Source organism: Orcinus orca, chromosome 8 (assembly GCF_937001465.1).
Source record: "Orcinus orca chromosome 8, mOrcOrc1.1, whole genome shotgun sequence".
Taxonomy (NCBI): Eukaryota; Metazoa; Chordata; class Mammalia; order Artiodactyla; family Delphinidae; genus Orcinus; species Orcinus orca.
The window spans coordinates 8,764,797-8,778,453 of record NC_064566.1 but is presented as its reverse complement, the minus strand read 5'-3'; the positions used below and the strand labels follow the sequence as shown (position 1 = coordinate 8,778,453).

The 13,657-nt window shown below is 53.2% G+C and overlaps 1 long non-coding RNA gene across 1 annotated transcript; it reads left to right on the top strand.

Annotated features, from left to right (window-relative positions):
- The first annotated feature begins 9,044 nt into the window (after nucleotides 1-9,044).
- On the top strand, nucleotides 9,045-12,760 carry LOC117197336 (uncharacterized). Its single transcript, XR_004477909.2, has 3 exons — nucleotides 9,045-9,157; nucleotides 10,731-10,850; nucleotides 11,188-12,760. It is a non-coding gene; the product is annotated as an uncharacterized LOC117197336 (long non-coding RNA).
- The last annotated feature ends 897 nt before the right edge of the window (nucleotides 12,761-13,657 follow it).

Here is a 13,657-nt window from a genome sequence, read left to right as displayed (position 1 = left end):
CTTCTCATGGCCGTGGCTTCTCTTGTTGCAGAGCACGGGCTCTAGGCATGCAGGCTTCACTAGTTGTGGCATGCGGGCTCAGTAGCTGTGGCGCACGGGCTTAGTTGCTCCGCGGCATGTGGGATCTTCCCCGACCAGGGCTCGAACCCGTGTCTCCTGCATTGGCAGGTGGATTCTTAATCACTGTGCCACCAGGGAAGCCCCCTAAGCCCCCACTTTCTAGCAGCCAACGTGAGTCTCGTTTAACCCTCACAGCAGCCTTGTTTTACTATTCTAGCATTATCCTAAGAAATTGAGGCACAGAGAGGTTAAGTAACTTGCTCCTGGTTCCCCAGCCAGGAAGTGGCAGGGCAGGGGCAGTGTGGCTCTAAGCCCACTTCTGTCTCTTGGAGCCAACATTTCTGCAAAGTCCGTGGGGCACTGTGCTGCCTCTCCCTTAGCAAGGTCTCCTAGCCTGGCCTTCAGCACCACTCCTGCCTGCCTTTAGCTGTCGGGTTCTTCCTCCAGGGACCCTAGGAGCTGCCCCTCCTGCCTGCTCTGGGGGCTAAGAAGGAGCCCACCTAGGGCTCCCCTTCTTGGTTGGGGAGGGGGCTCCCCATTCTCTTCCTTGGCCCCTTCTCCACCAAGGCAGCATCCAGCTCCCTGGGCTCAGGCTGGAGGCTCAGGCTCCCCACGAAGTCTCCTCCAGCGCTTCCTCCCCTACCGGCCGCCCCAAGGGCAGGGTCAGCTGTAACCCGGGTCCAGCCCCTCCTCTCGCTCCCCACCTGGGCCCAGCAGTAATTGATGTTCTTAAAGTGGCCCGAGGCAGGGCGAGATCCGGAGTCATCAAAGGAAGATTCAATTATGCTCCGAGGCAGCCAAGGGGTTGTTTTAGGAAGGTTTTGGACTGTGAAGCTTGCAGAGAGCTGGGCCCCCGCCCTGAGCCCCCCGGTTCTGGGCATTCACCCTCTGTGAGACTTTCCGGTTCCTAATTGGGCCAGGGTTATCTGATTGTTCCTGTCCTAGTGGAATGTTGTTTAAAGGAGCCTGATGACCTCCCACTGCGGCTGCTGGAGCTGAGCCAGAGTATAGCCCAGTCAGGGACGGTGCCCCCGACCCCAGGGATGTGCTTGGATTCCTGAATCTGAACCGAAGGAATGTGTTGATACACTGGCTGTACGACCTTGGGCAAATCACCTCCCTCCGGGCCTCTTGTTTCTCTTTATTAGTTAAGTGGCTTAAAACACACACACACACACACACACACACACACACACACGAACCTTTTATTCAAACAATATAGTGGGTCCCTAAGGTCAACATATAAGTCAGATCCTAAAGGAGGTGGTCTGCTTAAGTGGCGAAGGGGGTGGAGAGAAGCCCCCTCCACACCCCCAGCCTCCCAGCCCATCCTTCCCTTTGGCACCTTTCACCCCAGGCCATCCCAGCCTGAGGCAGCTCCGTTATATTAGAGGATCCATCTCCTCTTACATGCTGTGATCCTAAATTCAATATGTTGAAATTAACTTTTTTTTTTTTAAAGAAATGATGCATTTGGGAAATCTTACATACTAGATGCATTTTTTAAAAATGCATTTTTAATTTGGGGCATGGGAATCGATTTTCTTCCTTCTTTCCTCCCTTCCTTCCTTCCCCCTCTTTCTTTCTCTTTCTTCCTTTCATTGTTGCCTGAACTCTTCTAGAGCCCCTAAGCTGAACTAGGTTCAATCAGTTGCCCTGTTCTTTGCTGGGTCCCAGCACTGACATGTGTTTTGCTCTGGAAAGGCCCAAAGAATCATCTAGTCCAATGTCCTCATCTTATATAAGGGAGACTGAGGTCCAGTGAGGGAAGGAATACAGATCTGACTCCCCGTGTCCCTTGCAGCTCCACACAGTACAGTCTCTAAGTCTTCAATTCACTGAGGCAGGGGAGGGGCTGTGATAAGTGAAACAGGGAAATCTCATTCCCTTGTAGGGGCAGTTCTGGCCAATTACGGAGGCCATACTGAATCTCTGTGGGCCATGCACCCTCCTACCCACTCATTTGTTCATCTGTTTATCTTGTCATCTCCCCATCCTTCCTTCCTTCCTTCCTTCCTTCCTTCCTTCCTTCCTTCCTTCCTTCCTCCCTTCCTTCCTTCCTTCCTCCCTTCCTTCCTTCCTTCCTTCCATCCATCCAATGTGTCTCATACTTTGTGTGTATGAGGCCCCATGCTAGGAGCTATGGTGCCTGCTGAAACTTGCAGTCCACTTGTCAGAGAAGACTGTTCCAGAAACAATTACAGCATAAACGAGACTGACCTCAATGCCACAGGAGAGGTCCACACAGTTTCAGTGGTCTCAGGAGAGGGAGAAAATGACCAGATCTGAGGGATCAGATCAAGGTGGGTTGCCCATAGAAGGTGGCATTTACGCAGGCAGAAATGGGGAGGGACTTGCAGACCCAGCGGTGTGAGTGCAGGGCATGGTGGGAAAATGGGAGGTAAACTGGATGAAATAGCATGGACAGAACCTCCTTCCTACCCAGGGTGGTGGCCTTGGTCACATCGCTGTGATAGTCTCAGAGGGGCTGACGATCCCTGGGCTTCTCTGTCTCACTGTAGGTGGGAGCGGGGAGCTCCCGAGGTTGTGGCTCAGCGAGTCATGCTCAGCGGTGCTTAAGCTCACCTTGTACAGACTCTGGGTCTCTTGCCCCTCTTCTAGGTCCCCTCCAGCTGAGTTGGCCATTTGAACTGTCCAGGTGTCCCTGTGCCTGGCGCTGTCTGCTCACCACCCATCATGGGTTCAAGGCAGAAGCTGTAGCACGTGTGAGACCCTATCCCGCTGCTCAGACTAGAGCCCCAGGTGGGGATCGTGAGGCATTCAGTAAATTCCCAAGGGCCAGGAGCTATTCCTCCCTGGTGGCCATGCTGAAGCCCTGAGCTTTCATCACTGGTTTAGGGGCCCCAGATTCTGCCCCTGTCCTTGGACGGCTCCAACAGGATAGGTGGCCTGCGTGGGGGTGGTTTCAGCTGGACCCGGGCAAGGGATTGTCCTCTGCCCTCAAACCCTAAGCAACCCCTCCTCTTCCACGGGCTGATTCTAAAATTTCCTTCATGGGAACAAAGCAGTCCAGGGAAGAGGGGTTCCACAGGCCTGGATTTAAATCATGACTCCACCACTCGCTAATTGGTTGGCCCTGGGCCCGTGATGTCTCCTGTTTCAACCTCACTTTCCCCACTTGTAAAATGGGGATTAATACCTACCTTATAGGGTTGTTGGGATTTAAAGTGCCAAGCACATAGTACTTAATTTGAGGGTCAGCCCTGAGGGACCAGCAAGGCTGAGCAGTCCCAGAAGTAGAGGAGGAAGAGAAGGTTGCTAGGAGAAGGGAGGGCAGAAGGGGTGCCCAAGGTGGGTTGTGGACCTCTTGAGGCTGTCCTCGGGCACCTGGAGTATGTCCTGGCCCAGCTAATCACCGCTGAGCCCATCATGTTGCCGGGCAGGCTGGGCCTCAGCTGTCACCCCAAGTGAGAAAATGCAGGGACACAGGATCATTCCGGGACCCGGGATGACTGAGGGATTGTTTTCCAGCAGCTGGAGCCCTGGCTGCACCGTCAAGGCCGGGAGTGGCGCTCCCCGCGCCGTACCGCCCTGCAGTTCTGAGGACGCAGTAGGGAGAGACGCCCCCTGCTGTTGCACATCGGGAACTGCACGTCTCGCCTCGACTGAACGGCCGAAGTTTTGGAGCCCTCCCGGCACCCGAACCCAGAGTACAGCACAGCGAACCGATTTAAGTGGACCTGGAAACCCCCGCACACTGGACAACTGCCATAAGAACCTGAGGGAGGGGACCTCAGTCTGACTCTCCTTAGCTGCAGGCTGACGCGACAGATGCCATGGTCCCCATGCCCCCTGCACGACTTTCTGCTCATCAGATCTCTTAAACCAGGGTTGTCCGATTCAGATGCCCACGGGGCCAGTGATGTGAACGAGTGGTGTGGGTTAAGTGTCTGCAGCAGTGAGCCGCCTGTCCGCGGCGAAGTGCAGAGCGCATGTCCAGTCACCAGGGCCGCTCAGCACCAGCTGGTGTTGCCATGGGGATATGCAGGCTCGGGGTTGCCAGATCTTCAAATATTTTAAAAATAGCTTGAAATCTGGACTTCTGTGCGAAAATTTCCAATTGTGTAGGCGACCCCTCCTCCCACCTTCTGGAATCCCTTTGTCTTTTCTGCTTCCTCCACCGACAGGAGCCACAAACTCCATCAAGTGATTCCTTGTAGAAGAAGGTAGGATTTCCTTGGGTTTGTCCTCACACCTCCTCCTTGCTGGCCCTCGGGATTTGGTGAGCAGGGCCTTCTAGAGGTTGTTTATTCGGCAAAGTTTATCTAGAGCCTGCTTTGGGCTGGGCCTTGTGCAGAAAGGTGTTGAAGATGGGAGGAAACGAAGACGACACAGAGCATCACAGACCCACATTCCGGGAGGGGACTCACAGACCCCTGGAGGGAGAGTGGAGGCATCCATGGAGCCCGTGCCGGGACTCAGGCAACCTGAGGACACCGGCCCACATGCTTCCCCACTGAGGCCTCACATCAGAGCCATGTGGTTTCCTCTCTGTGATCACCCATGGTGAGGGTGGGTGGATTTGGTATCACACCGCACTCATTCTCTTTCAGCATCTTTATACTTGCTGTCCCCAAGGCCAGCTCCTTCTTGGCTCCTAAAACGTCACCTCCTCAGAGAGGCCTTCCAGGACAATGCTAGCTGGAGTCGCATCCTTAACTCTACTGACACCTACTGACATAAAGCTCTCCCTGGCTTTATGCTCTTCGTAGCATTTATCACTGCCTGAAATTATGAGCTGGCTTTATTATCTATCTCCCCTGCCCCTGAACGTGAGGCCATAAGGGCAGGGCCTGACTCTGACCTATTTGCTGCATACTGGGCTTATGGTAGGAGCTCGCTGGGTTCTTGTTCGGCAGATGCATTCTGTCCACAAGTCCCGGATCTCTTTTCAGGAAGCAGTCTTAGCAGAGGTAGTATCCAGGCCTGGATCCCACTTGCTGCACCTTAGTCTCCTTGCCTGCAAAATGGGCACAATGATAATGTTTCCAATCTTCTGGGGCTGTGAGGAGGGTGGGTGCCTGTGGTCCTGCGAGGTGGTAAGCTCAAACCCTGTCATGGGGCATGGTGTCCCCGGGTCTGGCCGGGAGCTTGGAGCCCATCTCAAACCTCGTCTCCCTAACGGAGCAGTGATGTATTCTGCTCACCTTCTTTCCTACCCCCAGCCCTCGCACAGGCCCGCTCTGCAGTCGGTCTCCCTCAGCTTGGCGGAAGAGCTGAGCATAAAAGATGGGCTGAGCCTCTGGGAGCAGACGGTGCGGGAGAGCAGAAGCCTCAGACGCAAGAGGGGATGCTCAGAGCCTGAGAAATCCCAGCTCAACTGCCCTCTCCTGGTCTTGGGCTTCAAGTCTCCCTCTTGGGGAGGGACATTGGCAAATGGAGTTTTACCATGATTCAGGCAAGGGCCAGGCACAGCTGGGCTCCTGCATGTAGAGGACTTGGCAGTGGGGGCTGGTTTTTTGGCAAAGACGCCAACAACCAGGTACATAGCTGCTTGGATGGGGAGCAAGCCCGGGGCCTGGGCTGGAGGGAGGAGAAGGGTCAGGGGGCTTCCAGTCGAGTGCATTTGTATCTGCTGAGCCCACAGGGTGCAGAGTCATAGATGGCTGTCCCTCTGGGGTAGAGGGGCATTGGTGGCTCACCCCAGGTCTCTGACCTCATCTTAGTTTCATCAGTGCTGTTGATGAAATTCAGAGAGGTGAAGTTTATCAGGTTTGCAGAGAACCCAAATCTGGGAGAGAGGGTATCTAGGTAGGAGGACAGAGCCAGAATCTAAAGCGATTGAAGGGTTGAGTGCGGAACCTGCCACTTTCCAGGTGTGCCACTGCAGACAAGGCACAAAAACCTTTTGAACCTCGATTTCCCCATTTGCAAAATGGGAGCAATGCCACCTATACTGCAGTGCTCTGAGGGTCAATGAGACAAGCTACATGCAGCCCCCAGCACAGTTCCTGGCACACAGCAGGCCCTTGATAACTATGGTGGCTGCTCTGATTAATGACAGTGTGAGCTCCTCGAGGACAGGGGATCTGTCTTTCTGTGCTGCCAGTTCTTGGTACGGCGTGGGCATGGAACAAATGTTTGTCAGATGAATGAACAAGATGAAATCTGACGGGGATAAATGTCAGTTCCTGGACTCAGATCCAAAGACCCAGCTGCACATGGACGCAGTGGGGGGGAAGCAAAGGCTTAGCAACAAACAGCACATGGCATGGACGCAGTGGGGGGAAGCAAAGGCTTAGCAACGAACAGCACGCGGCAGAAAAGTTGAGGGATTTAAGCTGATGGAAATTTCGGTCAACATGAGGTGGCTGCCAAGACCAGCCAGGACAGACTTGGGCGCCATTCTCAGAGGCCTAATGCTCAGAAGGAGGGAGACCACGGGGGTCAGAGCAGCTTCCAGAACCGCATCCCATTCTGCGCTTCCCCTGCAGAGAGACTGGCCGACAAGATCAAGGGGGGAATGAGGCCTAAAGCCACACTGGGATACGGTTGAAGAAATCAGGGCACTGAGCCTGGAGAGGAGTTCACAAGCCCCACCGGCGGCAGGTGTTCGGACCTTGCCTCCTCCGCTTGCTCGGGACAAGCGGTCAATGGCTCCGAGCTTCAGTTTCCTCACCTGTGAAACGCACAAGCCTTAGGCTGGAGCTCACCGGGCCGCTGGAGAGAGCGGGGCAGGGAGCCCGAGGCTCCCTGGACACAGTGCCCCGTCTGCTTCACTCAGCTCCTCAGCCGGGTTGTTCCCGCCGGAGGACGGCTGGTTGGGAAGCTAGGGGTGCCCGGCGTTTGTTTCCTTTGCGGGTTGGACCAGGATTGCAGGGGCGACACTTCCCACCCCGACCTCCTCCCTTTCCTCCCTTTGAGGCCAATTCTATAGTTGGGTCTCTTTCCCCGCAGCCAGCTTCCCTCTCATCTGCATGTCCCTTGGTGTGGGACGTGCGTGCAAGAGGCTGAGCTCCGGCTTCCTCTTCCTCCCACAAACCGCCAAGTGCCCGCAGCGCGCCCGCCTGGGTGGCTGGGGAGGGGGTAGGGGTGGGAGTGGTCTCTGTGCTCCCTCTGGTGGCCGCTGGGGGCACTGCGCTGGACTCAGCGCCAATCAGACATCTTGGTAAAAATCCTGGCCCTCCAACAACAGATGAATGGTTAAACACAATGTGATATACACACAGTAGAATATTATTCAGCCTTAGAAAGGAAGGAAATTCTGATACATGTTACGATATGGATGAACTTTGAAAATATTATACTGGGAATTCCCTGGTGGTCCAGTGGATAGGACTCCTCACTTTCACTGCCGAGGGCGTGGGTTCCATCCCTGGTCTGGGAAATAAAATCCTGCAAGACACTCGGCGTGGCCAAAAAAAAAAAAAAAAAAGCCAAAACCAAAACCAAACCAAAACAAAAAAATGTTATACTCAGTGAAATAAGCCAGACACAAAAGGACAAATATTATATGATTCCACTTTCAGGAGGTACCTAGAGGAGAGCATTCATAGAGCCAGAAAGTAGACCTCTATTATGGGCTATCAGGGACTGACTAGGGGAGGGGGACAGGGGAACTATTGGTGGACGGGTACAGTTTCTGTTTGAGATGATGAAAAAGTTCTGGAAAAGGACAGTGGTGGCACATTGTGAATGTACTTAATGCCACTGAATTGCACACTTCAAAATGGGTCAAATGGTAAGTTTTATGTTACGTATATTTTACCACAATTAAAAAGAGTAGCCTCCCTCCCCCTCGAAAAAAAAATCCTGGACCTGCCACTTAAAGGGAGCATGATCTCGGTCAAGTCACTTAACTTCTCTGAGCCTCAGTTTCCTCATCTTTAAAGTGGGGGCAATAATGCCTACCTTGGGATACTGCTCTGATCCAAGCCACCATCCTCCCTGGCCTCCCTGGAGGATTGCAAACAGCCTCCCTGGTGGTTTCTGGGCTTCACTCTTGGGTCTCCCCCCAGGTCTTTTTTCACCTGAGCAGCTAGAGTATCTAAAACTGTAAGTTACTCTCCTGCTTAAAATTCTCTCCAAATTCCTCCCCTCGGCTGAGAGAGCCGGGTCCCCATCACTTCTCCTCTCTCTGTACTTTCCATACCCCTTCTCCGCAAGCTGTCACTCCCTGTGCCTCCGGGCCCTTGGCCTTGCTCTTGACTCTGCCTTGAACACCGTTCTCCTGACTGTCTGGCGTTGCTGACTTGAGGTCTCAGCTCAAAAGTCACTTTTTCTTCCTGAGGGGTTGACTCCTTACCACCCCCATGTTGTCTCGCCGCCTGGTCTTACCCTCATCACCTCTACCCTGTTTTAGTTTTTTATAGCACCTGCCATGACCCGAAATGGTCTTATCTTCTTCATGTAACTGTTTTTTTTCAACTGGCTGGACTTTGTAGGGTGCAAGCTGGAACTAGCTTAATTTGTCTCCCGCCACCATCCTAGCATTTGCTCTGCTGCTTCTCTAATCCCTCTCCTTGAAAGTACTTCAACTAAATAGAGTTTTACCAATTCCTTTCAGGTATTAGATCAATTTCAATTTCAGGCTTTAAAAAGCGATTCTTTAGGAGATGTACATTGAATGATCCAAGAGTGAAGTGTTGTGATGTCTAAGGCTCACTTTCAAATGGTTCAGCCAAACCAGGTCTCTCTCTCTCTCTCTCTCACACACACACACACACACACCCCCCACAATGTCAAACATTTTTGAATCTAAGTGGTGAGTATATGGCTTTACTGCATCATTCTTTCGACTTTTCTGTGAGTTTGAAAATTCTTATCAAAAGTTGGCTAAAAAAGAAACTGTTTTTGCCCAGTTAAAAAATAAGCCCAGTCCCATCGAAGTAAGAATATTCACCTCCCATCCAACAGAAGTGTCTCCTATTCAAGCTGACCCAGTTTCACGTGGTGGGAAAGGCAGGCGGCGGCAGGTGGGCGGTCTTGGAGGGTGTCTTGGCTCTGTTTGATTCACCTCCTCTCCCACAGCTAGCCGCTGCTTTCCTGCTCCTTCGGTTCGAGAGGCAAGGAGGGATGAAAAGAAACTGTTAAGGGCTCCTTGATGATGGGACTGTCACACACGTGGGGTGTGCAGGTGAGTTAGCCCCTCCACAAACTCTGCCTGCACCCTTTCCTGACACAGGTCACACCTGCTCCGGCTGCCCTCTCACACCCCGCCCGGTCCTCCCGCAAAGCTGCTTTCTGTGGGGTCGCCTCGTGCCCGCAGGCAGCGCCCCTGGGTGGGGTCCTGTCGAGATTGCTCTAGCTCAGCTCTCTTCCTGAACGTCCACTTTGGCCATGGGAATTAGCTGCTGCCCTGTCAGTGGTGGCACGCACGTCACCCCCACTGCAGCCCTCTGTCCTTCATCCTGCCAGTCTGGACACTGTTGCAGGTCTCTGGTCCCTTGCTCTCCCCTTGCCCTGCCCTGGTAGCAGCAGTGGCAGGTTCCTGAGTGTCAGCGGCTCAGCAGTGAGGGTGGGGACGAGGTGCCAGGGTCCCCTCTGGTGACCCCCTGTCCTCCAAGCAGCGGTCCTGAGTCCCCCTCACCTGGCTTGAGGAGTGTTTTTTTGGGGGGTGTGTGTGTGTAAGCCCTTCTCCCTCCTGGGCTGACAACTCTAGGAAGAAATTCTCGTTTGGAACAGTCTTTTTTGAATTTCTCAGCCTCTTTCACATGGACTGGGCTGAGGTAAAGGGCTAGGTTTTGTTACCTCACAGTAAGCCCAGCACAGAGCCCTGAGGGCAGGAAAGGTCCAGTTCGAGGTCCCGTCCCCTCTATTCACTTGTTACAGTCTCTGCAGAAGGCCAGCACAGACCAGGGAACAGTTTTATTATGGTCTATCTGTTGAAGGCGAAGCCAACAGCAGCCAGGGTTCGGTAGGGCAGGGGGGTGGATACACGAATCGAGAGTTCACAGCAGGACTTCCCTGGTGGCGCAGTGGTTGAGAGTCCGCCTGCCGATGCAGGGGACGTGGGTTCGTGCCCCGGTCCGGGAAGATCCCACATGCCGCGGAGCGGCTGGGCCTGTGAGCCATGGCCGCTGAGCCTGCGCGTCCGGAGCCTGTGCTCCGCAGCGGGAGAGGCCACAACAATGAGAGGCCCGCGTACAGCAAAAAAAAAAAAAAAAGTTCACAGCAAAGAAGCCAGATGGGCCCAGGTCCCTGGTCCCGCCCAGACGCAGCCTCACCCCTGTTGCTCCCACCCCGGCAGAACTGGATAGACCTAGTCTTAACTTTTGCTGAGTTGAGTCAGCTCAACCTGGAGGGTTAACCTGGAAAGGAAAATAGTCCAGAAAGCAAAGGCTAAGCAGAGAGTGGGTGAGCACGTGTGCACGCATGCTTGTGCACACGTGTGAGTCAGTGTGTGCATGTGTGTGCATGTCCCGCACTCGCGCGTGTGGTGGCTAGCTTGCAGGGTCTGTGGTGGGGCCGGCAGAGGAGGTGCATTTGAGAGGTAGTGAACGTTTGCCTCGGGTGTGTAAGGGCAGATACAAATTAAAAATAAGAAAGAAAAGAGTTTAATTCTCCCTGTAGAAAAAAAGGGAAGAGACTTCCCTTTTCAGTTTAGAAACCTTATAATTGTAAGCTTTGCCTCTTTGAAATGTATGTAAATCTTTTCAAAAGCTAAGTAAGCCTCTTGCCAGTTTACCATCCCAGGAATGTTTCCTCAGGGATGCGCAGCTCTCTCTCTGAAATGGATCCTCCAGAAACTCATCTCCCACTTTCTGTGGGAAAGCAGGAGCCTAACTTGAGCTGGTGCCGGGCCCCAGGTTGCAAACCTACCTCTGGAGGTAGGTATTTTTCCTGGGCATAAAGGCAATTAGCAAACAGAGGTGGCTACTGTAATTGCCAGGCAAATGTAGCGTATACGTGACAGTGGTGCTGTCCAGTCCTTTTGCTGGAGGACTAGCTGGGGTTGATCTTGAGATGTGTATGACGTGTCGTTATCTGCCTGGCTATAGGAAAGGGTGAGAGTTCTTTGTAACCTCGTAGCGGATAGCCTGTGATGTGCACCACATTCTGGTCGAATGCTAATTCAATATAAAAAGGTTCTTTCCCTCTTAATTTTTCGGAGGGGTTTTCTGGGTTGGCAGGAGATTTTGCCTCTAGTTTGTATTTCCCCAGCAGGTGTCTGGGCGCCCTCCATCCTTGCGTGTGCATCTTTACCAGACAGAGAGGTGGCAGCAAGTCTCCCGGCCTGGGTCTCCTGGACCACTGGGGCTTCCTTGGGCCAGCCATCCTGGAGGCATCTCTCTCAGAAGGGGGTGAGGGGCTCGTCGCCCAGGGAAAGGAGACGCAGTCTAAGGATTCACAGCGACGGCTGCTGACCCTCGGCAGGCCTGGGGACCTGGACAGCAGCCGCGTGTGGAATCTCAGAGTCCTCGGGGCACACGGTGGGGCGCTGGGGTGGGCGCTCTGCCCAAGCCGGGGCTCCGAGCCCCGCGGCCCCGCCCGCTCAACAGCGACGCCGTGTGGCCGAGAGAGGCAACGGTGGCTGGCCTGCTGCTTCTCTCTACCCAGCGCCAGGAAGCCAGACTGACCGCCGCCCTCCTGACAGCATCAACCTCTGGGAGAAAAGAACGATAGTAAGGCAACCGGGGCTTGATCAACTAATTGGGAAAAAAAAAAATAGGAGCTATCATCTAATATTTCCCGAACACCGACGAGTTATAATGCAACAGGCATCCCCGAGCCCTGCTTCATCCCTGATCCACACCTGGGTAGGGGTCAGGGGTAGGGAGGGTCTTAGTTTTGGCAGCAGGGTGTCGTTTCCCACATTACTTAATAATAAAGACGTTGACTGTTTAGTGGCTTGTCTCTTAGGCTGTGTCAGAATGTCCATGAGTCAAAAGGGCAGCATCGGAGCAGCTGCAGTGAAACATCTCACACCCAGTGGCTGCATCACAAGCTCAGGAGCTCCCGGGTGGCTCTTCCTCACCCCCATTCCCCCTCCGTAATACCTGGTTCTTTCTCTGTCGTTTCCCAGGAAGCACCTTTCCCACAGAGAGTCAGGGAAGTGGTGCCCCTGATTGCATAATGTGGTGGACCCTGGGAACACGGGCAAGTGAGGGCTGGACCCACCCGAGGGAGAGGGTTCCTCTGATGTGTCCAAAGGTTCCAGCTCTAGAGGGCAGGTGTTCATGACACAGGGATGGTACATGGGTAATTCCTTGGGTACCAATTCCTGTCAATTAGCACACGTTGGGAAGGATTCCATCACGATGCCTGGGTTCAGTGGGTGAGTGTGGCTGATTGATGACTGTATGTTTCCTATTGTGATTGCAGCAAATTCCCACACACTTAGTAGCTTAAAGCAACACAGATGTATTATCTTCCAGTTCTGGAGGTCAGAAGTCCAAAATGGGTTTCACTGGACTTAAATCAAGGTGTCAGCAGGGCTGCATTCCTTCTGGAGGCTCTAGGGGAAAATCTGTTTTCTTCCCTTTTCCAGCTTCTAGAAGCCGGCTGGCTTGTGACCCCTTTCCATCCATTGCATTGCTCTGACCTCTGTTTCCATGATACCATCTTCTCTGACTCAGATGCCTCCTTCTCATAAGGACTCTTGTGATTACACTGAGGCAACACAGATCATTCTGGATAAACTCCCCATCTCAAGATTGGCAAAATCCCCTTTTTCCATGTAAGGTAATGAAATGGAGCAGGACCCTATCATCCTTCCCCACCCCCCCCCGCCGTCCCCATGTCCGCCACCTGCCTTTTGTCTGTGGAAAAACTTTAGCCAAAGAATAAGTTTAATCAGAGAAGTGAGAAAATGCAGAAACAAAGGAAAACAGTCCAACAAGACTAAATAAAAATAGTTTAGTCAAGGATCTTCAGTTCCCTCTCAGGGGCTGTAGGTCATATTCTGAGCCGTATCCTGGGAGCTGTCTTGTAGATACTGAAAACCCTCACCAGGTGGAAGAAGTTAACTACGTGATGACCAGGCTGTACCCATGACGTAAGCTGCCACAATTCCAAGAATTGTCCTCAAAGAACTGGGAACAAATTGACCCTGGAACTGAACATTAACTGTACTTGAAACAATCAAGATGACGCTGGTCAGACCACTGATAACCAATTTCAAGATGACTGTCGGAGCTGACTGTGCTGTTTCTGCATGCAGCCCCTCCCTCTGCCTATAAAAACTCTTGCCCACTGGTTGTGTGTGTGTGGGAGGTGGAGTCTGCCCCTCCCTTCCGCCCCGGTTGCCGACATCCAAAATAAAGCAAACTTTCCTTTCCACCAACTTTGCCTCCTTATTGGCTTTTGAGAGGTAAGCAGCCAGACCCCACTTTCAGCTACAATAACATATGCACAGGTTCTGGGGATTAGGATGTGGACGCCATGGGGGGAACGTTATTCTGTCTAACACAGTTACCATAGTCTGTATCTTGGTTTGGTTTCCCCCGTAAGCATTGCTGATCCTGAGACGAAGGTCTGAGTGCAAGTGGTTTATTAGGAGGTGATCCCAAGACACCCAGCAGGGCAGTGGGGAGTGGCATAGGGAAGGGAAGGGGTCGATAAAGGGTGTGTCATCGAGCCAGATGCCCCTGTGGACCACTGGAGCTGGACCTCGCTGGGGAACTGAGGGAGACAG